The following is a 26661-nucleotide window of genomic DNA, read 5'->3' as shown; positions in this document are numbered from 1 at the left end:
GGAGAGTGGCAATGCTGGGTGCTAGAGCTGTGAGGGTGGGGGAACCCGATTTGATAATCAATAATCAGCTGTTGTTTTGTCAGAAGCTTCTAGGTGTTTTCATTGACCAACTGGGGCAAATGAGGGAGGAGCAGGCTGCGCTCTCCAGCTGTTCCAGCCTCTAATGGCTGCGTGGTCATCTGAGTGATCTCGGGGCAGTCTATACTGTTTGGATGCAATCTGTTTGGGAGAGGGCCCAAGCTGTTGGGACCCATAACCACTTTTTGCACAGTGATAGCACAAATGCTGCAGCCCGGTGGAGCAGGTGGATGTGGCCTGGAGGAGGCTGCGGTCCATGGAGAGCCCCACAGGAGCAGGCCCCGGGCCGGAGCTGCAGCCTGTGGAGAGGAGCACACACAGGAGCAGGGGGTCTGGGGGGAGCTGCCGCCCACCCGTGGGGGACCCATGCTGGAGCAGTTTGCTCCTGGGGACCCTGTGGTATGGAGCCAAATGGGAGTAGTTCTTGAAGAGCTGCTGCTTGTGGGCAGCCCCCACAGGCTCAGTTCGGGAAGGATGGCATTCCGTGGGAGGGACCCCACATGGAGCAGGGGCAGGGAGTGACCGTGAAGGAGCCGCGGAGATGAAGCATTAGGCACTGACTGCAGCCCCCATTGCTCATTTCCCTGTGCTGCTCCGGGGGGAAAGTAGAAGAGAGTAGATAGGGAGAAGGTGGTTTTAGTTTGTTTTCTAGTTTCTCACTGCTCTAGTCTGCTAGAGATAGGTAATAAATTTTATTCATCTCCTTGTGCTGACTCTGTTTTGCCTGTTACGATAGTTGTAGAGTGACCTCCCTGTCCTTATCTCACCCCTTTAGCCCTTTTCATCATATTTTTTCCCCCTTTCCCTTTGAGGAAGGAGAGTGAGAGAGTGGTTGTGGTAGAGCTCAGTTGCCCAGAAGGGTAAAACCACTGCAAAAGGTTGGGGTAATTAATTGGTTCTGAGGTGTTCTCCCTTTCTCAGCTGAGTGTGGAAGCAGAGGGCACCATCGGTCTGTCCACTGTCCTGGTTTCCTTTTGTGGTCTCTTTTTCCCTTTCACTTGCTTATATTTTTCCCATAAATAAAGTAGAGTTCCTGGTAGTTTTGTCATCTGGGACTTCAGATTGAAGTAAAGCTAAAAGCATCTTTTGGTTAGCACTTTTGTGGCTTATCTACAGAATTTATATATAATGACATATCATTGCCTAACATGCTGTAATGTTATCTCCTTCATCTAGTCCACCAGCGTGCAGAACAGGCCACCCTGGGGCACTCCATCATGTTCCCTTACAGCAGCTTTCCATGCTGACATTTGGACTTCCCATGCCTTGAGTACAAGGCCCAGTAGGGCAGGTGTGGCTTGTTTGAGGAGCTGGTGATCTTGGACAAAATGTCTGCTACATGGCTACCCACACGACATCATAGTGTGGTGCATTTGGAATGATTGGCCCGAAGTTTAAAGAAGAGGTAGTGAATTAAACTTTTCAGAGCAGGCTTCTTTTCAGTTTTTGTTTGTTTTTAAAAAAAAGAGGTCTGTTTTTAGGCTCATAGTCACATAACTTGTGAAAGCAGAAATGCGCATAAAGCGTATTCATATGCTGATGTTGTATGGACAGAAAACTCATACAGGTAAGACTATATGTGTCTTGAAACAAAACGAGGAGTGCCAGATAACATGAAAAAGAGTGAAGCTTTTTTACCCTTTGTGAAAAGATCAAACAAAATGACATTGTATTTGTCTGCCTTTGTTTTGGTCTGTATTATACTACTGTTTTGGTTCTCCACCACATCCCGTGGGATTTATGGAATACACATTTCTTCATTTTCACTGCTTTTTATCTAACGTAATCCATTTCATCTTCAGAGCAAATTGAATTGAACTAAGTGGATACCTACAAAATCTTCTCTTCTGTTTCGCTTTTGGCAAAAAAAAAAATAAAAAACTGCTTTTATAAGCCATTGCTATCTTTTTTTTGCAATAAATGTCTTCAAAAGACTGGCTGTGATTTGCAGGTTGGTATTCTAAAAGTGGTTTCAGTGTCATGTGCTGCTTAGCCTTTTTTCTTAAGAGTTTGTGAGGATAATACAGGTAGCAATACTAGATTATCTGTGTTATTGTATCAGGTAATATACTGCCATTGCACTCATGATATGTTTCCGTGGAGATCTGGGTCACTTGTATTGAATTGATGATAAATTCAGTCTTTCCTGCCATAGCTGACATTTGAATCTAGTCAGAGTGGAAGCAAAAAATTTTTTTTTTTTTTGGGGGGGGGGGGGGGGGAAGGGGGAGGAAGGGGGCATGATCAGAGCTAGCACCAAGTTAAGGATTTGAGAAAGTTGTTTTGGCCACCTGCATAAGTCAGACCAATTTGTTAGATGTACTTCTATTACTATGACAGCATTGTGGGTTTGTTCATCCATAGTAGGAATAATTCTTGTTGAGGCCATGTTGTTTCTTTGCTATCTTTTGACCTGTTGTGAAAGTATTATATTGTTATCTAATGTATCAAGGATGTTACCTGTTGTTATAACTTGCAATAGCTGCTGATTCAGGAATTAATTGCAAGTATGATTTTGACAAACTATCACTATAAAAGAATTAAAATCAATTTATTTTGAAAAATTCACTTTGAGGTGATGTAGCTTTCTTCAGATGTCTGTGCTTAGTATCAGACTGCCACTTGATTGTGAAAGAGTATCTTTGATCTGTGGAAACATTTGGTTCTTTTGTCCTCCCAAGGCTATGCTCTGGCTCATTCTGAGGTTTGTCTTTATCTTGTTCTTGCTGCTTAGGAGTAAATAATTAGCTTTTAGGACCAATTCTCTCACTTCCTAGGTAAGTACTGGAAGTTTTAGGTAAGTACTAGAAACCTAGCTAGTATTCTCAGTGGATTTATTATGGAAAACTTTTATTCTTACTGCTGTGTTTTACAGCCTTGAGCTTCAAGAGGATGCCTAAAAAATTACATTTTATTTGTTGCTTTTCTACAGAATCTAAACAGAAGTGTTCCTCTGTAATGAATCTTTGGCTTTACTTGAAATATTCTCATACTTTAACAGTGGATTTCTTAGAACTTTTTTGACATAAAACTTTTTAGCTATGCAACAGTTGCAAAGATGAGTCCACAATTGTGGTCAAGTTACAGTACCTTGTAGGTGGGAGATTCAGGGACATATTTTTGGGAGGCGTGTATTCCAGTGACATATTTTGAGGGGATATGTATTCAAGATTGAACTTTTCTTTTAAGTTCACATGGCATTTAAATTATTATAGAGGCTTTAAAAGAAGTGCACCTTATGAGAGCTGTGTCATTCAGTCTGTAAGTTCTTTTTAAAAGGTATTTCATTACAGAAGTTAAACTAAATTAAACTAAAAAATTGTGTAGAATATAGATTTTGTTGTTGTTTGCTACTTTTTACTTATTTCAGGGTAGTTGCCTGTAGTTAGTTATCAGTTAAATGAAATGGTTTCATTTATGTTTGAAATGGCCATGCTGTAGATCCAGAAACTTTATGCAGGTAGGAAACAAACCTAATGCTTCTCTGTCTCTTTAGGGAAGAGAATTCAACTTTCATTACAAACAGTTCCTTTATTGCCATTTCTGATATTTGAACTATGTAAAATTAAAATTGAAAAAAACAAAACATTACCAGGTTAAAAAGAGTGACACTGGTATTCTGTGTCAAAGAAAGAGTGAAATAGAGCTTCAGCATACTGTAGCAGTGTTAAGCAATGCTCTTCGGTGTACATTAGTGCTTAGACATCTTAGAATACCTGTACTGAGGCTTTTAGAATTGCTATGACACATTCCCTACTTACAGATGGAAGTTTTGTTTTTGCATGGGGAAGGTCCCTCTGGGTGAGGTTAGCTGTATTCTGTGATATCTAATGGTAGAGCCTAGCAAAGTTAATCAGAAGCACCTTGCCTTTGTCAACTGTATTTCGCTAATTTTTTTTTAATTTATGGTAGGCCTACTGCCTAGTGCTTCATAGTGTAGCACCTTGCTTTTTCAGGATCCTATATGGCAGCAAGAAGTAAACAAATAAGGTGGTCTCAAGGAGATTTCAAAATGAATTTGCACTGGAAAACAAGCTTTAACAACAAAAAAAAGGTGGAAAAAAGCTTCAGAAACTGCAAACTAAGGATTTTTTCTTATGAATACAGAAGCAAAGTCAAAATGTTCAAGATGACTTGTATAAAATATTCCACATACAGTACTTTCCTAATGTCAAGCTAAAGTGTGTTCTGAAAATGACTTGCAAACAAAAAGGATTAATGATTTAATTAAGCTCAAGCTCAACTCTCTTCATTTGCATAAGTGCAGTTTCCTGTCATCTTCAGGCAATTTGCAGTTTTTTGCAGCTATAAATAGCATTCTTGTTATTTATTTATTCTATTTGACCTCGTTTATTCATACTCTGTTCTGACTATCCATTTAGTGGACATGTTTGTACTAAATATGCCTGCAAAATAGACTATAAATAATTATCTTGTTACACTTCAGTGCTTTTTGAAGAATTTCTGTGCACTGTGAAATACAATATGAAAGTTTCTCATGGTTAATTTCTTGCAATGTTGGCAACTTTAGCTGAAGGTACTGTCTGTAGTTACTAAGGTTTGTTGGTACAAACTTGATGGACAAAAGTGCGCCAGAAGGTGGCTAACTGTGGCATAAAGCCACCTTTGTCATTGAATTTCTTGACCCTGCCAAGATCTTTTTGGAAGAAAGAAAGTTAATGGACCTTTCTGGCTGTGGGCAGAGCTGACTGCCACTCCTGCCTCTTTGTTTCCTGACCCTAAGACTCAGGATCCCCATCTTCCCCACTAGGTTTTAGCCAGGCTGACCTTTTATCTGTTTTGTCCTGTCTCTCTGTTTATCCAGTCTCTACTGTTCATTTCTTCAACCCATCAAATTTCATAGTAGCTGATTTTTTCTGAAAGCTGTTCAGCTGGTTACTTCTTCCTTTGCAATACTCAGGCATCTGTCCTACCTGATTTGAAACTGGGACATTTCTTTTCTGTTATGATGGTAAGGGAGTAGCAAAAAAAAAAAGGCGGGGGGGGATGGCAGGGAGAATTTTCCTGCTGCTAGTTCAGATAACTGGATCTGGAACCAGACGGAACCAGACGTCTTTAAAGCTGTCTTTAAAACCTTTTATATCTATCAGGTTGAATATTTTGGGGAGGGGAAGTGTGATGTGCTGTTCTGACAATACTATGCTAACTCACAAGGAGAGAGTACTAGGGCTATCGTGTTTGACACTTGTAGGCTTTTTGGTTTGTTTTAATTTATCCCTACATTCCTATTTATAACAACTGTTTATCATTAAATACTAGTGGATGATCTCATTGGTTTGTCACTTTGAGAGCTTTCTCTTTTTCTCTTTTTGAGACAAAATAACTCTCAGCTTTGTAGCTACATCTTCAAAATACTTATTTAAAACAGTTGTTTATCTCTAATTGGCTTTTCCAAGTTGGTCTGTCTTTCTACAGTTTTCACTTCATTTTTCTGCCCTGTTTATAATTAATGAGCTTTGTGCCCTCTTTTGCACTTGATTAACTTTTGTCAGGTAGTATTTTCATTTAATACAGAGTACTTTTTTCTTCAAGCAGTTGAGTTAGGGAAATCAACACTTTATTGAAACTTGGAAGACCACTGCCAAAAACTGTATGCCCTCTTTATACAGACTGACCTGAACTCTCAAGTTTGTGCTAGTGCTTTCAGGAGCAAATATTTCAAAAAAAAAAAAAAAAAAAGAATATATTTTCCATTGATATGCAAGATATATTCCATCATGCAGTGCTAAGAAGCTGTATGCTCACAACGGGACTCTGTCTGTGGTTGCTTTTGGTAAGCACCAGGGCTTTTTCTTTTGGAGGATGTTTAAATCATGAAGATCTCCATCTCTGTCTTATTTCATCTTTTTCGTCCCTGTCAGGACAACTTGACCTACATACAACCATGTCAGTTGGCTTAGGAAAAATTTTTGAGTTACTCAGTGTGTGTGTGAGATATGAATTGAATGTATAATTTCTTTTCAATCAAAATAGTATACATCTAGTTATTACCACAGAACTGACACTGAGACAATATCTATAAAATTGATCTTTGAGGTAAGGTCTTTGTCAAGCAGTACGGTATTTGAGATATTAATTTTATTTGAAGTTGTTGGGGAGGGTTGTTTATTTTATTTTATTTTTTATCTTTTAAATGAATGGATGGTAGTACTCAAGGGCAGGAATTGTCACATGCTGACCTTTTTACGAACTGCAAACTGATGTTACTCTTGGAGTTATGTCGGTATACTTGCATCTAAAACTGGCCTACTTTGTTTTAGAGTTACATAACCACTTCACTTCAGTGGCTACCAGACCCGCCCCCCAAGGTACTCTCTCACTCCACTTCCTCACCAGTGGAGAGAGAATAAGATGGGAAAGCTTGTGGGTCCGTATGAAGACAGGTGAATGGCTTACCAGTCACTATCACAGGCAAAACAGACAAGGCTTGGAAAATTAAGATAATTGCCACTTAAAAATAGAGTGGTTGGTGAGAAACAAAGACAAAAACTAGAAGTATTTGGTCACACACACAGTAGAGAAATACTTCCTGATTTTCAGAGGAAGTCTCCTGTGTTCCATTTTGTGCCCATTGCCTCTTGTCCTGTGACTGGACACCACTGAAAAGAGCCTGGCTCCGTCCTCTTTGCACCTTCCCTTCAGGTATTTATCAAAGTTGAGAAGAACCACCACCTGAGACATCTCTTCTCTGAGCTGAACAGTTCCTTCATCAACTTTGTGGCCCTTCGTTGGACTCCCTCTGGTATGCCCATGTCTTTCTTGTACTGAGGAGCCCAGAATGGGGCACTGTACTCCCGATGTGGCCTCACGAGTGCTGAGGAGAGGGGAAGGACCACCTCCCTTGGTGAGCTAATGACACTGTTCCATATGCAGTCACAGCTGGCCTTCTTTGCTGCAAAGGCACATTGAGAGCTCATGTTCAACTTGGTGTCCATAAGGATGCGCCACAGGTCCTTTTCTGCCAAGCTTCTTTCCTCCTCTGGTGCAGGACTTCACATTTTTCTTAGTTGAACTTCATGAGGTTCCTCTCAGCCCATTTTTTCCAGCTTTTTGAGGTCCCTCTGGATGGCAGCATGACCCTCTGGTGTATGAGCCACTCCTCTCAGTTTTGTGTCATCAGCAAAGCTGCTGAGGGCACGCTGCTCCATCATCCAGATCATTAATGGAGATGTTAAACAGGACTGACACAGTATTGACCCTTTGGGTATACCACTGGTTACTGGCCTCCAACTAGACATCATGTCACTGATAACCACCCTGTGGGCCTGTCCTTACAGCCAGCTTTCAGTCCACCTCACTGTCTGCTTATCCATCTCAACAGCTTGTCTATGACGATCTTGCTGAGGACAGTTTCAAAAACCTTGCTGAAGTAAGGCAAAGTAGACAATATCTACTGCTCTCCCCTTGTCTACCAGGCCTTTCATTTCATTGTAGAAGTTTTTGAAGCTGGTTGAGTATGACTTCTACTTGGTGTGTCTGCGCTGAATCCTTCTGATGGTTTTCTTCTTCTTCTGCCTGGAAATGGTTTCTATAATTAGCTGCCTAATCTTCCCAGGGATTGAGGTGAGGCTGACCAGCCTGTAATTCCCTGGGTCCTCCTTCCTACCCTTTTTGAAGATTTGAGTGACCATTTGCTGTCGTCCTGACCTTGCATACTTACTTGGGTCACCAGGATTGTTCAAACATTATCGAGTGTGGCCTTAAAATGACATCTACCAGCTCCCTCAGCACTTGTGTGGATCCCGTAAGGCCTATGAGCTTATGTCTGTTCAGTTTGCTTAAGTATTCCCTGACCCAGTCCTCTTCCACCAAGGATGCATTTTTCTTGCTTTAGACTTTGTACTGGCATCCATGCCTGTGAGGTGGTTATGTTTAATATGATGTCTCCTCATGTTTTCTAATGTAGAAAGAGACCAACAGATTGGTGCGAGTAAGGTTAATTATTTGTTTCGACGTGGGTACAAAACTTATTCTGTAGAAATTAAATAGGTTTTATTTATTTTGATTGTGGTGGCTGCTGCTGTTAGCCATATCAGCTCCTGCTCTCGGTTAGCATTTTTCTAGTACGTGAGAGAGTAGAGCTGTGGCCAGCTGTCTGCCTTGGAGCACTCTTCTGCCTGTCAAGCTGGTGTTGATCTGATGGTAGAAGGATATGCTTTTAAATTAAATGTGATATTTAGGCCAGGACACATATCCTAGGCACATGGGTGGGCAGTTATTTCAGCCCCAGCAGCTCTTGTCAGCTGCATTTTTATGCAGAAAACTGTCTTACTTCTTACCTACCCTCCAATTTCAAACTTAAACATTGTTAGTGTTTGCTCAAAGAATGCACTCTGAACCCAATAAAGCAAATATTATTAGAGTCTGTATTTTTGCCCCTGATTTAACAAAGCTTCTGGAAAAAGGACAGTAACACAGGCTTTGTAAAGGAGTAAACGGTTTCTCATCTTTAAACAATTCTAGCGTCTTGCATGTATGAATTCTCTGAGGCCTTTTCTCTTGCTGTACATAAGCTGTCAGGTGGTTTATTTTTTCATTTTCTTAAACTTTGAGGTGTCCATAGCAGGTCTTAAGTGATTACAGTACTAAATTTCCATGAACTATACCCTGAGTTATTTCCTTCTTTCAAAGGAGGATTAAGGAAAATCACATTGTTTCATCTTAATCACACACAATCAGATAGGATTAGGCCCAGGATATTCAACTTTGTGACTGTTATTTTTGACTCATTTGCAAGCCAGAACTTTAATAGTGGGGGCTGTCATGTTCCCAGATTGAGAAAAGTAACTAAAAGTTGGCGATGTTATGAACAGTTATGTTCATTCTATGTTCCTGTTTTATGCTTATACAAGTTATTATATATTCATAACTGTATTTTACAGTTAAGTAAAATACAAAGCAGTCATGTCGCACTGTGGACATGAAGAATGTGATGCACCTGGTATCTGTACACTGATCTTTGCCATACATCTTTCATTTGTATCAAAATCTAAGTTGGTTTGTCATCTGTAAGTTCTTACAAGCTATGTCAAACTGTCTTTCCTTTAGTATCTTTGATTTTGCTAAAATCTTAATGCATATCTCCTTAGTGTTTTCTTGGTGTTCATTTTGTAGACTAAGCACAGACATAGAAAGACCCCATGCTTTTGGGCCTCCCTTAAATGCTGTGTTGACATGGCAGCATCAGCTCCTAGAAAGAAACACTGAAGCTTTTTGGGGGTGAGATATTTGGGTGTTGGTGTGGTGCCTGCTGCCTGAGGAATGCCTCAAGCACCTTCCTCCTTTTTGTTGTTGGGAGATAATGAGAGCACGTGCTGTGAAGTTCTGCCTCTGCTCAGGAATTAGGGCAAGTTTTCAGCAGTATCTCTGTATGGTGCTACCTGATACAGCATTATTCTCCTCGCAAACCACACCAAAATATGATTGACTGGATTAGGTAGGTTAGATATGCTAACTGTATTGTATGGTTAGTTGGTTACTACAATAGCTCGTTGTTTTGCCTTCCAAGCAGTCTGTGACTTGGGATAATTATCAAGAGTGGTAGCATCATAACCGTTGTTTATTGTTTTGTTATAACTGTTTGCTATTTCATGGTGAAACTCAAACTGACTGTTACAATGGAGTGGTTTGTTTTTATTTAAACTGGTGTTAAGGACAGGTGTTGCATGTGTTACCAGTAGATATGGGTTTAGGATTATAACTCTGTGTGTGCTTGTTGCTGCTGCTGTTGTTTATTTTCAAATGAGAGCTAAGAAATCGGATTTACATGTAGATAAGCAAAAAGTGCTTTGCTTGAAGGCTTGTTAAACTGCTTCTCTTAGCATGCTCTGTCTTTTCAATGTACTTTTAAAAAAATCTTTTCACAATACTATTTTTTTTTTTTTGCACACTGCCATAGGAGGTTCTATGTAAATGACAAATCCCCACCAGAAGCAATTTCCTATTCATTTTGTGCTTTGACATAGAATTATAAATTTGTGTTCTTTATGCGTACCTAGGTACTTTATGTGTAGGGCAAATAAATGAATCAATAATAAAACATGATGCAGTTGCAGTAGTTTCTGTTTTCTTCTATCTATGCTTTTCTTCTTAATATGTGTACTCTTCTTGAGGAAAATGTTACAGCTCTGGATAATGCCCTTTTTAGTGTTTTGCGTAGATTGTTGCTATGATTTTGTGTTTTCGTTTCACTATTTATGAAAGGATTCAAATCCTTTATTTTAACTGACTAATTCAAGCATGTCTGACTTGTAATAAAGCTGGACGCTTTGAGTCATCTTTAAATAAAAATACACTTTTCAACATAATCTGTTTGCTCACCTGTAAGGCCAACATGGAAAAACAAATGGCAGTGTAAGGTGTAAGATTTCACTGCGAAGTCTCTGCTGAGCTCATTTAGGGAGTGCTTGCCTTGCTAAGCTTGCTTGCCAGATGTTCAATAAAGCATTATCTTGTCCTAAGTAGATATTAAAATTTTCTTGATCAAAATTTACCTTCTGTGTTTCTGTCTAAAAGCTTGACAGGAGCTAGTGGGTATCACAGATGTAGTACACTTCTGCTGTGAAGTATTCGGTGCTGAAATTTGAAAGTTTTATAGTGCTATGAAACAATAAATCATGAACAGTAAATCATGTTTCAGCATGAAACAGGAAATAGGTTGTAATTACCATGTTAAGTTTTCTGGTCTTTCCCTTCAGCTGGGATTTTCTTACCTGGAAAAGTAACCCACTTTTTTCAGGACAGTGACTCTTATTTGTGTAACAGTAACAGTGTTTGAGGCTGGGAACATCTATGGCAAATATGCAACTCTTGTTCCATAAGCAGTCTGAGGTCATACCATAACCCAGTTTGCTATAATAAAAGCTGGAAGCATAGAATCATGGAATGGTTTGGGTTGGAAGGGGCCTTCACGACCACCCAGTTCCACCCCCCCCCGCCATGGGCAGGGACAGCTCCCACCAGACCAGGCTGCTCAAGCCCCATACAGACTGGACTTGGACACTTCAGGGATCAGGCATCCACAGCTTCTGTGGGCAGCCTGTGCCAGTGCCTCACCACCATCTGAGTGAAGAATTTCTTCCTGTTATCTAACCTAAACCTACCCTCTTTTAGTTTAAAGCTATTATTCTTTGTCCTATCACTACACCCCCTGACAAAGAGTTCCTACCCAAGCTTTCCTTTTGGCCCCCTTTAGGTCCTAAAAGTGTGCATCTCAAAGTGCGGTTAATGTGGCAAAGTCATTCTTCTAGAGCCAAGTTTCCAGCTGTGGAAAACAAAGCATGCACTTATCACCAAGACATTTTTGGGATTTGGAAATGGCATAAACCCAGTACGTCCCGTGAAGTGAAAGTGTTAAAATTACTGGACAACGGTGGAATGGATTGAGGAATAGATATTTGTTTCTGTCTAGTATTTAGCTGGCCTTCAATGTGCTTTAGTTAGCTCTTAGGCCAGCAACGCAGTAAAGAAATGGTGGCATACAGTGACTGAAGGATAACACTATTTTAGGGCAAGGCAGGAAACTTTCTGTGGAATGAACAAAAAGCTGTGCTGACATTCCATTGGCAGAGCAGCAAAAGCTACCTGATAACCATGAATACATGAAGCTAAGGGAGTGGAAGGAAATTAATATGCTTTTTTTTTCTGTCTGTGAGGAGCATTTGGACAGAGTGACACTAGGGTATTTTTAGATGATGGAAAGTTGTGGTTCACTTTGGAATTTTTGTCTGAAATGCAGAAATGTAAAATGAAATGAACAGTAGGACTAGTCTTGCTATGTACCTCATTTTTCTCTCTCAAGGTGAACTGCTCCACCCTTAAAATGTAAGTAGATATCATTGTGTGCATTGATGTTCCTTTTAAGGAAATGTATCACATGTGAGAAGTTTTTGCCTTCGGCAAAAAAAACTGCTCGTATGTGTCAGGGATCAATATTTACAAGCTTTAATTGGGTGTGGGTATTGTAGTACAGTGTGTGTATTTAGATGTTAATCTTCAAAGCTAAGCTTTGAACTGTAGGAATGATCCATGGGGCATCTTTTACTACAGTTTTTCAAATACGAATATATCAATGCAAGTGCCTGGGTGCATGCTGTTTGTAAATACATTGCGCCGTAACTATTTCAGAAATGCCTAGTCCTGATTCTGAGTTTTATTTTTATAGCTAATCCCTGGGTATTGCATAAAGCAAGCCCGCCCAAGCAGCAAACTCTAACTGAAGGGATGCACAGACTGGGAAAAATAGGACATGTTTTAGATGGTTAAATGAAAAAGAGTTGGGTAGCTGGAGAAAAAGTCACTTGTTGAGAACAGTTGTGGATCTTTTCTTTTTTTTGCATTTTTATCTTCCTTCCCCCACACCCACTCCCCACTGCTCCCTGCCGTAATGTGATCATAGCTTTTGTTTTTACTGAGTGTTTTGTAACTGGTAGCAGGATGGTTGGGTGCCTCTGGGAGCCTTGAAGAGATGGGCAGCAGTGGTGGTGGTCATTCCGAAGCATGTGCATGTGTTGGTCCCTTCCCACACCACTGCAGTATCAGGAAAGATGTTTGTTATGGAGTTGTGTGCAAGAACAAACAACATCCAGACGCAGTCTATAAAGAGAAAGCTGTGATAGCAGTTTAATACTACGCTGCTTCTGTGAGAGCCTTTTAGGACTATGCAGTCCATAATAGACTTTAAGTGGGGCTGGTGCCAAATAAGAGCCAGATTTGAGTAGGTTTGGTGGTAGAACCAGGTGAAGCATTTAAAAATACTTTGCTTGGCCTGAAGTGGCTGTGTGTGTCATTTACCCTTTGTACGCTCCGTGATGTGGCCAGGTTCAGGAATCCATGTGGTAGAGTAAGGAGATCCTGCTTGAGGTGCTTTGCCTCCTTTTTACCAGTAGTGTTGGTGGTAATAAGAATTGCTGCACTGTTTCAACGTGTTAATCACTATAGAGGAATAGACAATCCCTAAATTTGGAGGGGTGTATATGTATATGTGTATATATATATACACATATGTATGTGTGTGTATATATATGAAGTAAACACAGTAATCTTCTAATTCAAAATGTTTTCTAATTGAATTTTCTATTCATAAACCTTTATATTGCATCATAATATTTTTCGTATATTATAAACTTAAATTCATCTGGTTATTTTCAACTATTTTCGATCTATTGCTAAGTGTTAATGTGTTGAATATTCAGCATTTCTTATAGCTGTACAGGACAAGCTATAAGAGGTACCAACCACCTCTTATAGCTTGTCCTGTACCCACCTGTTCAACAGTTACTGACTTACATGGCTTATGCACAGGTTTCAGTAGGGATGGGGGTAAACACTGCTGAATATGTTCTGGGTAAATTTTGTGTGCATGTTCTTGGTCTCTTTCAAGATAGATTGGGTGTGGGGGAAGAGTTCAGTGAAATATATGGGTGCAAGCAGTTTGGAATGCCTTTTAATAAGAACAGTACTTCAGAATATGCTGTCATGATTGCTAAAGAATGCAAACTATTTTTTTTCCTCCATTCTTTCTATTGCTGTTGAAATGAGATTTTTGGATGATTATGGAGCTTACGCATATCAGGAAACAATTGCATGTGTCTGCAAAAATGAAGTCAAGATTGCTGTTTTATATACACCAACCTTAATTTTTCAGTACTTGGCTTTCTGACCTTAAGAAGGAATTTGTGTGCTTGTCTCTCATTGTAATTTGCAATCCCATTCTAACATATTCCGATGCCCTAACCTTGTGCCTGTCTCCAGTCATAGTCCAAAATAATGTGATTGCTTATTGTTTTTCGTCTTAGAACCCACACTTTGTTCAGCTCAAATCAAGCCTCTAAGAAGCATACCAAACTGTTACTTGGAATTTTGTTATTTTTCTATTTCTTTTTTTTTTTTCCTTGTAATTGACAGTTGTACCTTCTTGGCCTAAATCTGTATTTTTTTGTGGAGATTAAAAAAGTAACATTATCTAGACAAAGCCTTATGGTTGACAGTATCAACTTCCCATATCAAATTAAGCTACAAGGATGCTCGAGGAAGAAATGACTACCCTTTATTTTTATTTTCTTTATAAATGAGTTGTAGGTGGGTTAGCTTGAGATGGAAGAGGAGGTTGTAGAATTTTCCCAGAAAAATACTTTTCATAAGATGTTCTAACTGAAGAAACTGACACAGTCACTTAGTTCCTAAATCAAGACTCTGAGGTAATGGATTTATTGGATTTATTTATTTTTACATTCTCTGAGGGGATGGATTTAATTTCTTAGAGGTGCCAGATACTGCCTGTCGCTCCTCATCTCAAAACTGAAAGGGTATTGTGGGAAAAGTGTTACAGACGAATGTCACTTGAAATGCCATATGTGTCATTTAGCAGTTTAAGATTGCATAGGTTTTCATTTTTGTCCCGTGCAACTACATTTTCAGCTATGCAGTCAAGATACTAGCACTCCAGTTCTAGAACAGGCTTTTATATTTGGTTGCATATATATCTGCTTTTTTTTTCTCCTTCTTTGTAGTCATTTGAGAACGAATTGGAAATGGCATGCACCTTTCACACCCTGGCTTTAGAAGGAGCTTCACTCCTGACGTTCCTCTGGCCCTTTTGGCTTCTGGTCGGGCACCTTCACCTGCCCTAACCAGCTTGTTGTGCCAGTCTGAGGGCAGAGCCAGAGGGGGCAGAGTGTCTGCCGTTTTCTGCTTCTGTTTTGAGCTGCTTTTTGTCTCTGAACCTGCTCACCTACGAAGATGAGGGCTGTTAGCGTCCATTAGGGTCCTAATCCTGCCCCAGCAGAGAAGTAAGAAAAATAACTGGCTATGACTTTCTGCCTCGCTGCAGTTAGAGGGAACTTGTTTGAGTGCTGTGTATTTAACTTCTTGATAATGACAGTTCTCCAACTGTTCCATACATTTTTCCTACCAATTACATAGCATTAAATGTATGAAGTAGCAAAGGCTGTGATGGAGAGCAATATGCTTCTTTGTACCGTGGTTCAATAGTTTTTAAACTAGGCATGCATGCAGAAAGTTTGCTATGAAAAGCAGTCTATGTGTGTAAAATAGAAGTGTTCTGTGCTTGTACTTGAAAAAAGGCCAGCAAGTTTTTCTTTGGCTGGTTGTTTTTTAAAAAGTGCAGAATTTGATGTGTTGAATGACAGCTAATTCTGGAAGTGGTTAGAATATGAGGCCTTAAAAGCCTTCTTAATCTACCGTGTCAGAATTTTCAACCTACCTGTGGGAAGCGCAGCTGTCTTGCAAGGATTTGATTAATGTTAGAATTGAAACTATGGCACTTATTAAACAACCCATTTCAGCAGCTCTTCTAGACATTCATTTTAGACATCAGGGGGAATCCTAACCATAAAGCGTTCCTAGGATCTCCGTGTGTTCGTGGGAAGCTGACATCAGCCTCCTACATAGGAGGCAGTTTTGATTTCTCTAGAAAGAAAGAAACGTTTCTGCATTGGCAGACTGGAGTCTAAACAGAAACCTGAACGTTTCAATTGGCACTCGTGCTTGATACCACATGATAATGGTGGGTGTGGAGATCAGACTGCCGGCTGTACAGTTTAGCGTGGTATGCTGTTCTTTTTCCACAGGTACAGAGTATGAACTGACCATCTCACCTGTGATGTTAAAGTACTTGTATAATGAATCATCCTATGAACTATAAGTTTAGACTTCCAAGTATTCACAAAAAGCAATGAAATTACGGTAGCATTAATCTTCCAATGCTTAATGTATTTATATATTAAGAAAGTGTATTTTACTTTTTATTTTTTTTAAATATTTAACACTTGTGGCAAATGGGAGTTGAGGACTAGATTGAAACAGAAGCTGTTAAAGGTTTCCCAATAGTTGCATTTTTAAGTTGAAAAAAATAAAATGATTCTATCTTGCAGTTTTGAGCCAAAAGAAATAGATGTAAATGATTGATTCTGGGTAACTATCTTGACCAGAAACTTAATCGTTTCTGGGTAACTATCACACTCCATCTAGAAGAATTCTTAATTGATCTCAGTGCTCAAGCAGAGCATTAGCTTGGGAGATGACCAAGAAGGGGAGGCTGAGTTCCTGGGGAATTCAAAACTGGAATGTTGGCATTGTTGTTTTGCAATGTGTGTCATATTTGTGTTAAAGAAGTGAAATTGCTTTCAGGATAACACTGTCATGCTTAAGTCAAACCTACGGACAATGATTCTTTCCCCCACCCATCATGCCCCTTAAGAAACAAAAACCCCAAACTGGTTGGAACTGAAAACAAAAAACAATGTGACTGGGTAGGGTCCCATTCCTGCTCCAAGGCTTGCTTTTTGGTTTTGTATAATTCTTGCTATTCATGTTGTTAGCTTTTAATTTTTAAAATAGGGAAAAAAAGGAAAAAAACCAGCTGAGCTATTTATATGCAAAATTAAGAGAAAATACTACAGTTCTTTTGAAAGTTTTGCCAAAACCTCATATACAGCTATTTGTTGGTTATATCATGTCACTGCTGCTAATATTTATGTGAGCTTTGTGCTTCATACGTGATATAGTGACAGACAGTCACTGAAATTGAGAGACAGTGGGGTAAATATGTGGTGGCCTTAGGATTTTACAGCGTGCCAGTTGATGTTGTGCCTGAGCCATAGTATCTGGTCTTCAGATTCTGTTGTGACTGTGACCCACTGTTAGAGAGGAGCATCCTATACTGAATGCTGTGCCATTACTTGGAGAAAAGAACATCTCAATGCATTGGTATCAACATGTGCAAATAAGAAAGCAAAATACAAATGCTTATAAAATTGCTACCTGACAGTATTATTTCTTGACCTATGACTTTTGGCAGAGCTTGCAGGTGTCAGAAAATGTCAGTAATGGATTCAGGCTATGACATTTGTCACTTAAAAAGTCACATCACAATTAATAGATTCAGGATTCAGTGAGGGTTTTTTCCTGCACAGTGTCACACTCGTTGCCTCTGTGACAGCCTTCATTTCCTACTCAGCAAATCAAAGCCTAGTAGCAAGAGCCTCAGGAAGTTGTTAAAGCAATTAAAGGCTTCTCTCTTGCAGCACATTGCATGGTTACCATAGTATCCTCTGCCTACAAGTCTTTACTGATGATGTCAGTATGCATACAGGGGCTATTCAGAGCATCTACATGAAGATGATTCAGCCCTTGCTAAAGATCATAAGTGCACCTCTATATGTTCTATTGTCTAGCATCGTTTTAGAAATTCGTGAGGCTGGAAGGTAAGTGGCTTTTGCTTCATATTTAATAATTTTTTTTATATCCTAACACTGGGAGGCATTGCTTTTTTTATCCTCTGTTGCAGTCATCCACAAAATACATAAACTGTGTTTTATGTGAACTAATTGCATAGCTTGTGTAATTTAAACTTGGCAAAGTCTAGATAATATTCAACAATATGAAAAATAGAAACTAAAAATTATTTAAGTTAAAAAGTGCTTTACTGAGTAATTAGAGCTTTTCTTTTTTTTTTTTCTTTTTACCAATTTAAATTCCCTGAGCTCTTATTTCTAATCAACAGAAGAGAACACAAAATATGTAATGGGAGCATTACCTAAGAGAAACAAGATCAAGCTTTTAATAAGAAAAAAATAAAGATAAAGAAAATAGGGGGAAAAAAGTAATTTGAATTGTGGGTTAGTTATGTGGATAATGGAGCAGTGGATAAACATAGTACACATGCAATTATTCTGCATGCAATTTTGCTTATAGCAAGAATTTTGAATTCTTATTGAAATTGTTGTCACTCTTCAGCAAAGTAGAGGTTCTGGTTTTTATATTGAGTAGTGGAAAAACATAATAAAACACTGAGGAATCTGATTCTTATGAGAAACTGACAAGGCTCTTGTACATTTTGGTCTTACAAGCTAAGTTTATTAGTAAGCCCAAGATGAAAAGCCATGAACGTTTGGTTTCATAGGTGGATTTTTTTGTCTTCTCCAGTCCACTTTCTTCATTGCTTTACATCTTTATTGTTGCAACTGGCCATGCCCAGTGTTTAGTTTTTGATTTGGTCTTCTATCAAAAAACAAACAAACAAAAAAAACACAACCCTGGAGGAGCTGAGCTGCAGAATTATAATAAATAATTATTTTGTGTCTTCTTTTAATGCCATATAACTTCATTTTGGGTTTATCGTTTTTTGATTTCTCCACCCTGGAAATTCTATGGGGTTTTATTTGTTTAAAAATAAAAATCTGTGTATTTAATACTTAAAACAAAAAATGTATGGGGTGGGAAGTGAGGGAGGAACTATTAGTGCAAGTGAAAACAAGTTTGTAAAAGGAGATTTTGGTGTTGCAGGAGAATATATGTTAATGCACATGAAGTGCATTTTGTACAAGCTCACCAATTCACCCTTTTTTCTGTTTAACTGTACACCGTGCATACTTTAAAAATATTTAAAATATTAAAAATAAAAATAAAAAAGCCATGTTTCCTTTCCATCTACTTGTTTTATTCTGGGTGTTTTGACCATAATGTCCATTGCTTTATTTAGATAGTAAATTGCCTGGGAGTGGGGTTCTGAAAGTACTTAGTATGCGTTGGCTATTAAATAAGGCACTTAGGCAGTCTAATGCTACGTGCAAGACCACTGGAAACATTATTAATCATTGTAGGCAAGATGCACTAGAAAAATTAGACTGTCTAGTGATGATCATGTCTTTTCTTGGATTTTTTCAAGCCCATGTAGACTAAGGATTTTTCCTTTCTTTACAAAGATAAATGTGCTATTTTTTCCTCTACTTGACTGCCTAACTATTGGATACTATAATAAAGAAGATTATTTCAGTTAAACTGAAGAAGCTACTTTCCCTTCCAGTGTTGGTATCTTTTAACTTTCACGTTTGATACTTACAAAAAATTGTTTATCGATGTATGTACTAAAAGCAATCTAGTTTTGATCACAGTATACTCTATTATTTAACAGTTTTAGGTGCTCTGTTTTGGGAAAAAATACTCTGAAGTTTCCATAGTCAGAGCTTTGAAACTACTTGTATTAAATGTCAAAAGATTTATATTATTTGGGCACATGGAATTTAGATTAAAGATCCACTCATAATTTTCCCTTCTGAAAGGGATGGGAAAAGAGCTGATTATGAGGATTTTGTGGTTTTTCAATTGAATTCAATGTGAGCAGTTCCGTATTATGGAAATATGGAAACATATTTCAAGTTGCATATATTTTGTTATCTATTGCAGCTTCTTGTGAAATTAAGAAGGCTAATGGTGGGCCTAAATGCAAAGAAGATTAGGATGCAAACACTAGGAATATTAAAAAAAAAATACTGGGAATACTATTTTTAAACCAGAAACTGTGTTAGAAGACAGATTCCAATCAGGAAAAAAAAAATGCATATCTGAAGTACATATGAGAGCAGTAGACTGTAGTTTGTGTTTGTAAGTTCTTTTCATTGAACTGGTTTCTGTATACTTTTTGACGTTTTTTTTTTCAGTGGGCCAATTTGAATCTACACATAAAAAGGTGATTTGCAAGTTAGATTATCATATATATTAAAGAACAAAACAAATGTTTTATAAAAAAGAAAGAAAAATGAAAGATTCTTTAAAAATAATACTCTGTTGGGCATGAAGTTAAATTGTAATTGTAATTTTTAAGGTAAAAGTTATTATGATATTAATTTAATCATAGAAATTGTAACTTGCTTAGCTTTCTTGAATAAGCATTTCAAATGTGACCAAATAAAATTTTTAAAAAATTGCATACAAACATAAATGCTTACCTTTTTGCCAGTCCAGTTACGCTCTAACTGTAGTACCTACTACACTTAAATGTATATAAACCCTGTTCTGGCCAAAAGTTGGGGGCGTGGGGGGCGGGGAAGGGGAAATTGTTATAGCGCATTATTTACTCAAAATGTCTTTTTCAGATCGTGACATTGAATTATAATTGGAGTTTATAATTCTACCCTACTAGTTAAGCTAGATACTAACAATTAATCTAGATACTAACAGCTACACTTGTAGCATACTTAACCTCTGAAAGGGAATTAGTAGTTTCAAGTGTTACTTTTTGTAGTATGGACTAATGGCGACGACATAGCCATTTTTATAATCTTTAGAACAGTATTTCTTGTCCTAAAAGACAGCATTGTATTAATTACCTTCTGTATCATTGTCGTTTCTCTCCAGCATAGGCGTTTGCTCTTAACTACAGTCCCAATTAAAAGCAACATGCTTTTAAACGTTTCTTAAAGGGGTTGAAATGACAATTAGCTATCAATTGTTACTGCCTAAATTTGCTTTTAAACTGCTTTGGTTGTATTGTCTTCTGGATGCAAACAATGTTACATGGTTATCACTGAAAGGAAACAAATTTTTGTTTGTTTTTGTTTTATTTTTTAAAGTCATTGGGGAAAATGTTGTCATATAATGCTGTAGTAAAGATTAATGATCTGACCGCAGCTCACATCAGCAGTTTGCTGATGATCATATACATAGATGGAGATTAAATTCCAGTCCTATTTCATTTTAATTCTGGGTAATAGCATCTTGAATAGTTACTCAAGTGGTTTTAGAAAGGAAGGGAAAGTAAGCTGTCTGGTTAGTGGCAGATACCTGGCAGCTACAACATGGGTGGAAGCCTGACTTTATTTTTTTCTCCTATTCAGGAGTTCTTCCTGCTTTGTATCCTTGGCATAGGAGGCAGCATGAATTTTGCACCCAACATAAATTATTTAGTATTGCTTTTGAGGAGCAGTTGTAAGAAAAAAATTTGCTTTGGAAGATTAGACGCAACCGTCCAATACATAACCCGTGTAGCAAGGGAGCAGTGATTGTCCAGTGCACAGCTGTTTCTTTAATGCCTCTGTCTAAGGAGTCAGCAGTAGATTGGGGTTATGAGCTTCTTTCTTTTTTCTCCCTTTCTTTGTTCCTTCCCTTCTTTTCCCACCAGAGCTCTAGACTCTGTTCACATGTCACAGTCAAACAATTCTTAATCGAAACAAGGCTTGTGTTTGTTCTTCTACTATAATCCTGTAAGGTTGTTTATAGGGGTTCACGTTTGGGTGGACTCTGTGTTGTAATACTTGTAAAAGTACTTGAGATCCTCTATTAGAGTGGCATCATTGATCATTGGCATGTTTTCTCCATTCTCAGTATTCTGAGTAGAAAACTAGTAAGATAGTAGGGGGAATAAGGGAAAGGATAAATAGTACTTTTTTTTTTTAAAGAAAAAAAAGTCTGGAATAGTGGCCATACAGCTTGAGGACATTACAGAATTATGAGGAGTTTTAAAACGATACTGAAAATGAAGAGATGGAGATACTTACCTTAAAAATGGATTGAAGAAGTTATTAAGCAAAAAAGGCTTGCGCAGGGTAAATTAGGAGCCCTTTCTGTTTCTATTATATAACAAGAAAACAAGATTACATAATAAACATAATGACATAATAAATTTTGATGATGTTAAGTAAATTTAATGTCTGGGAGCAGTCTTGTTCATGCTTTCCTAGGACTCACTTTCCTGGTACCTTTCACTATCAGTCATAGGATGAATTTGTCCAGCTGGATGATGCAACAGAAGCATAATCTGTAACAACACAAGTAGCCTTTGCACCAAATTAGCAAAATGAACCTATTCCACTTTAAGCTGTGGAATCACAGATTTTGTCATAGTCGAGAAGACACGATCAACTGGCATGCAGAGCATAGGCACCTGAGCTTGCCCTGTTTGTTTTGTTTTGTTTTTTGGCTTAGCTGGAAAGTCAAACCATACCCTAGCATTTTGGTGGGGTTTTGTGTCTTTTAAAATCTCTCTGTTCGAGACAGCAGTTAAATACAAGAGCTGTTAGCTGGTACAAGTGATTTTAGTGAATTGATTTTTTACTTAATTTGAATTGCAAATTTCTGAATATTTTCACTAAGATTTTGTAAAGTTACTATTCAGATAGAAGTCACAGGTAATTTTCTGACCTTGTTTGAACAAGAGAATCCATTTCAAGATCTGACAGTAGGAGCATGGCGTTCTTAAATGACGACCAAAAAAACCCAAAATCTTTCAAGCAAGGGCAGGGTGGAAGGGGTTAAAAAGGGCCAGCTGTGTATAGATAGCACACAGGTTGGCACCATAGTCAGGCGGCACCCTGTGTGGTCTGTCCTGCCATCTTGTCAGATTCCCTTTGGGCCCTTTCCTGGGCGAGGGCTCTGATCTGTCCACGCGTGGGGCCTGGGCACCACCATGGGGGGTCTAACCGAGGGACAGAGGGGCCCTCCTTTTTCGGTGCCCATATGTGTTGGACCACAGGTTTAAGGGCTGGCAGCTGGAGTGGGGCCTGGGGCCATGGGACCAACTGTGGTGACCAGCATAGGTCAAGCCAGGCTGGCCGCGGGTGGATGAGGTGCCCAGGAAAGCGGTTGTATGAGTACCTGTCAGGGTGAAGCCACGGGAGGAGATGGCTGGTGAGGGGACCAGGAGAGGCCAGCTGGCTGGGGGTGAGGCCGCAGGGTGGTGTCCCTCCTGGGAGGACATGCCTGACCTTGCTTCCGTCTGGACCTGCAGATGAGGAGCCACAGCTGCCTCAGCTTTGTCAGCCTCTTAGATTGGGCTAGATTTTTCCCCTTAACACAAAGTTTTTAAGCTCTTTTGCCTATTTTTGTCTCCACAGGATGGTGCGTCTGCCCTTTTTTTCCACAGAAGTTAATTATAATGGAGGAAATATGTAGTCTTTGAGAATCAATCATTGGTGTTTACTCAACTGCCTCCTGTCTGTTATGGCTTTATTTGTACAGATGTATGTGGAATGCGGAGATGAAGGCTATGCAGCCTGCATTTAAGTCAATATGAGACAAATTGTGTCCCAATCTGGCTAAGATTTGCTGACAGGATGTGTGTAGTATTTTTAGTCTTAATAAATAAAATGACTTAGAGATAAGCATGTATGACTTTAGAAGATTGGATCCTTCAGTCAGGAGGACTACAAAGGTAGAAAAATCCATGTGCAACGCTTGTGCGTCTTTTTCTGCATTGTTTCAAAAATCTCCCTGAGAACTTTTCTGCTCTGTCCCTAAGATGTAGAATTTTCCCTCTGTAGCCAGATAAAAATGAAAAACAATCTGCATAAAATTCTTTTAACTGTCTTTCAAGTTCAGAGTGCCTTTCTTTTGCCTGAAACCATGTAAACATTTGTGACTAAACATGTTTAACAAAATGATGATAAAAAAGGTAGAAATAGTAGTTCAAACTTCTGTTCTTTTAAAGGGATTCTTGAAGTTCTGGGGGTTTACGCATACTTCCAGTACATATTGTCTAGTAACCTGTTTTTGCTCCATTGGTGTTTTGATTTTCAAAGTGATATTCTCCTGTTCTAAAACTATGACTTTCTGATTTGGAGATTATTACGATATCCTGTATACGTGATTACTCTGCACTGGTGAGTAATTTAGGTGATCATTCTTTAAAGTATAAAAGCAAATATAAAATAAAAGTAATAGTGTACTGAGAAAAATGTTTTAGCATTCAGTAGAGCTTGTGTTATCCGGAGCTGGATATTTTGTGTCTACAGTGTTTAACTACAGCACCTAATTCTGGAGAACTTCTTTAAAAAGCAAAATAATCCCTTGACACTATTAGGCATGTTCTGTATGAGGGGGATGTAGGACTTCAGTGTATTTTATAGGATTTCATTTGAGGTTTGTGTGGTTTCTGTTTATGTTTTCGTCTTCAAGCCTCCTCCTCTTCACCTCTCAATTTGCGGTGTTGTTAGTTTTATGACTCAAATAGAAGTCAAAATGGTGAAGCCACACAATTATTTTGCTTTCTTGCTCTCTCTCTGTCTTTTGACTATTTAACCTCAGAACAGAAGCAGTGCTGTGGTTCTAGCAGAGACATTAATTTATGATTCAATTAAGTACCTCTGTTTCTGTAGTACCATCATGTATTACCTCAGAGAGGTTGTAGGTGAGGGTTGTATTCTTTGTTCTTTTTTCTTTTTTTCTTTCCTTTTTTTTTTTCTCGTTTTAAAGCAGTACCATTATTTTCAGTGCACTAAAATTTGTATAAAAGGAAGTGGACTTCTTCTGGGGGTGCTGCAAGAATCATGCCTGAAAAATCATGTTGACTTTAGTGAAATCTGCACAGTTTAAACTAGGAATGAATTTAATCTGAAATTGTCAGAATGTAAGTCTGTAAGTGACTAACAGTGGAAAGGAGTGGGAGTCAGAAGGGTGCTTGAATTCCAGAACTAAACCTAGACTTGTGCAGAAACAAAGCACTTGTGTACCTCTGCAAGATATCAGTGTCTGACTTCTGTTACTTATTGAGCAAGTCCAATGGTTAAAAGATTCATCAGCATTAAATTCACTTGATGGTGTGTAAGGAGTCTCTTGCCACCTGCCTGTGTCCTTACAACACACCTGAAAGAAGCTTTAGTGCACAAAGAATGGAGTGGCGAAAGATCAGTCGCTGTGTTCCTTAAGTGCTTCAGCCACAGAGAAATGCTGCTGTAGGGCTAGTGAAGGAGAAGGATTTTATTTCTACCTTTTAGCTACCTTGATTTTATTTATTTATTTATTTATTGTTTTAAAATTCAGTATAACTTGAATGCTTTTACTTTATCAGGCATCCATGAAAAGAGGGTTATAGTTTACCCTGTGGTTAATCAAAGGGAAGTGAGACTAGTTTTGAAGGGCAGGAAAGGAGCATGCCATCTTCTTCAGAAAAGTACAGTAGAACATCAGTATGGCAGTGACGTGGAGTTTAAGCTGGGATTTATATTCAAAGAGAATGAACACGATAGTACAAAGTTTGCTCGTATTCTGGGAGGTGAGATGTGTAAGGCCACTGCATTTGTGTCAGTAAAAGGGGTTGAACCTGTTTCTCTCCTCCTGAGAAGGCAACAGTAGGCAATTTCTTTTCTTTGTTTGAGAAAGTCTCCAGTTTGTGTTTTTTTTTGATACAAAACCTTTTTCTTTTCAATTCATCAGTTTAAAAAAAAAAAAAAAAAGAAAAAGAAATCTTGAAACAGTTCTGGTCATGATAACTAGGAATGAAGTACACAATGTCCATGTTATTTTACCTGTTAGTTACAGTAGCCCGACAATAAGAGGAGCTACCATGTAAAAATTATGAATGATAAATTTTGTATTTCTGTTCTCCTGGAATTAGAGTTTGATATAATAATAATAAAATAAACATCTGTCACTCGTAGCTCTAATATAAGCTTTTAGAAGTGTCCAGTCTAATTATGGCCTATTCTAGCTCTGAGTTTTATTGAGGACATTGTGACTTCAGGAAAATCAGTTATGATGATGGGTTGTGAACAGCACTTTGGTGCAGGTGGACTTGATTTAGTTCTTGACTTGGTCCCAAGATACCATGCAGGGTCCTGTGCTTCAGTTCCCATTCTGTATAGTGAATTAGCTACCTCCTAACATCATGGAAGCTCTAGGAAAAGAATTTAGTAATACTTGTGAATTGATCTTTTTAGGTATAACTAGCTGTTGAGATAGATACCCATATATTTACAGAAGTACCCAGACAGTTGTTTTATGTATGTTTTGTATTCTTCATCATAAGTATTCTTCAGGAATTATTTTGTAACTCACCAGTAGTAATTTTTTTCCGTAGCTTTGTTTGCTATTTCAGAGCTCCATAATGTGTGTGCTTCACAAGTATGATTTAATACTGCTCTTTGTGTTATGTTGAATGTGACAGAGGTAGGTTATATCTCTTATCTTTTACTTTTATTTGTCAAGTTTGTGTGACAACAGTGTGAAATTCTGGTGTTATTTTATACCTAAAAGCTTTATGAAGGATATTACAAACACTTCAAAAATGAAAACAAATGCAGTATTGTTACATTTTCCTAAACATGGTATTATTTGCTATACTTCCATGCAAAACATAAGCCTAAAATTTGCTTTTTTTATTTTAGTGAGTGAATGAGAGTTTATTTAAGGAGGTATTCTAAACATATACTTTCACAGAAGATGTATTGTTGTCTTTTTTCTTTTTTTTCAGGAAGCTAATAAGCTTTGTTCATATTCCAAGCTTTTAACCTTTTTCCCTGTAAATAGTTCATAATGGCTAGTTCTGTGTAACATCCTTTAGTTATAAAATGGTTTATCTTTTAATGTTGCAAAATTGTGGAGCTGTTGCCATTACAGTGGATGATTTTGCTGTAGCAGTAATTAAGACACAGATGGAGCTCATCCTTCAAGTGTTTTTGAGTGGCAGATATTGTGGTCAGCGTTACTTGGTGCTGAACATGGGCACCATCTGTCTTCAGCCTGATTGCAAAGGGTGGTCTCAGGAGAATTTCTTGTGATTATTATGAGGTAATTTTAACTTTCCTACTTAGCAAGATATCTATCTCCTGCCCAAAGATATTAAATATAATTGGAAAACAGATCTCCACTGTTGGATGAGACAGAAAAAGTGGTTATTTTAGTGAGATCATTGGTCAGTAACTTTTTTGAATGTTTGTGTCTGCTGATGCATCTAATAATTAGTTAGTAGCACAATAAAATCAAAGTGAGAATGTTTCCAGTTTTCAGCAATACCATGGACTGGTTTATGTAGATTCTTAATTTTTGTTA

General features: G+C 38.2%; 1 protein-coding gene across 14 annotated transcripts in view; it reads left to right on the top strand.

Annotated features, from left to right (window-relative positions):
* The window catches only part of PAM (peptidylglycine alpha-amidating monooxygenase), a 141507-nt gene that overhangs the window by 11395 nt on the left and 103451 nt on the right, over positions 1-26661 (top strand). For 2 of the 14 annotated variants that reach the window (XM_040540666.1, XM_040540663.1), the window contains exon 1: positions 17212-17324. The exons of 11 other annotated variants lie outside the window; for them this stretch is intronic. The gene's annotated coding sequence lies outside the window, so the exon portion shown is untranslated. Of the gene's footprint in view, positions 1-17211; positions 17325-26661 lie in introns of those variants that run through there. One more of the 14 variants, XM_040540657.1, reaches the window with a different exon arrangement.

Source organism: Cygnus olor, chromosome Z, assembly GCF_009769625.2.
Source record: "Cygnus olor isolate bCygOlo1 chromosome Z, bCygOlo1.pri.v2, whole genome shotgun sequence".
NCBI classification, from domain to species: Eukaryota; Metazoa; Chordata; class Aves; order Anseriformes; family Anatidae; genus Cygnus; species Cygnus olor.
This window is presented reverse-complemented; position numbering and strand designations above follow the sequence as displayed.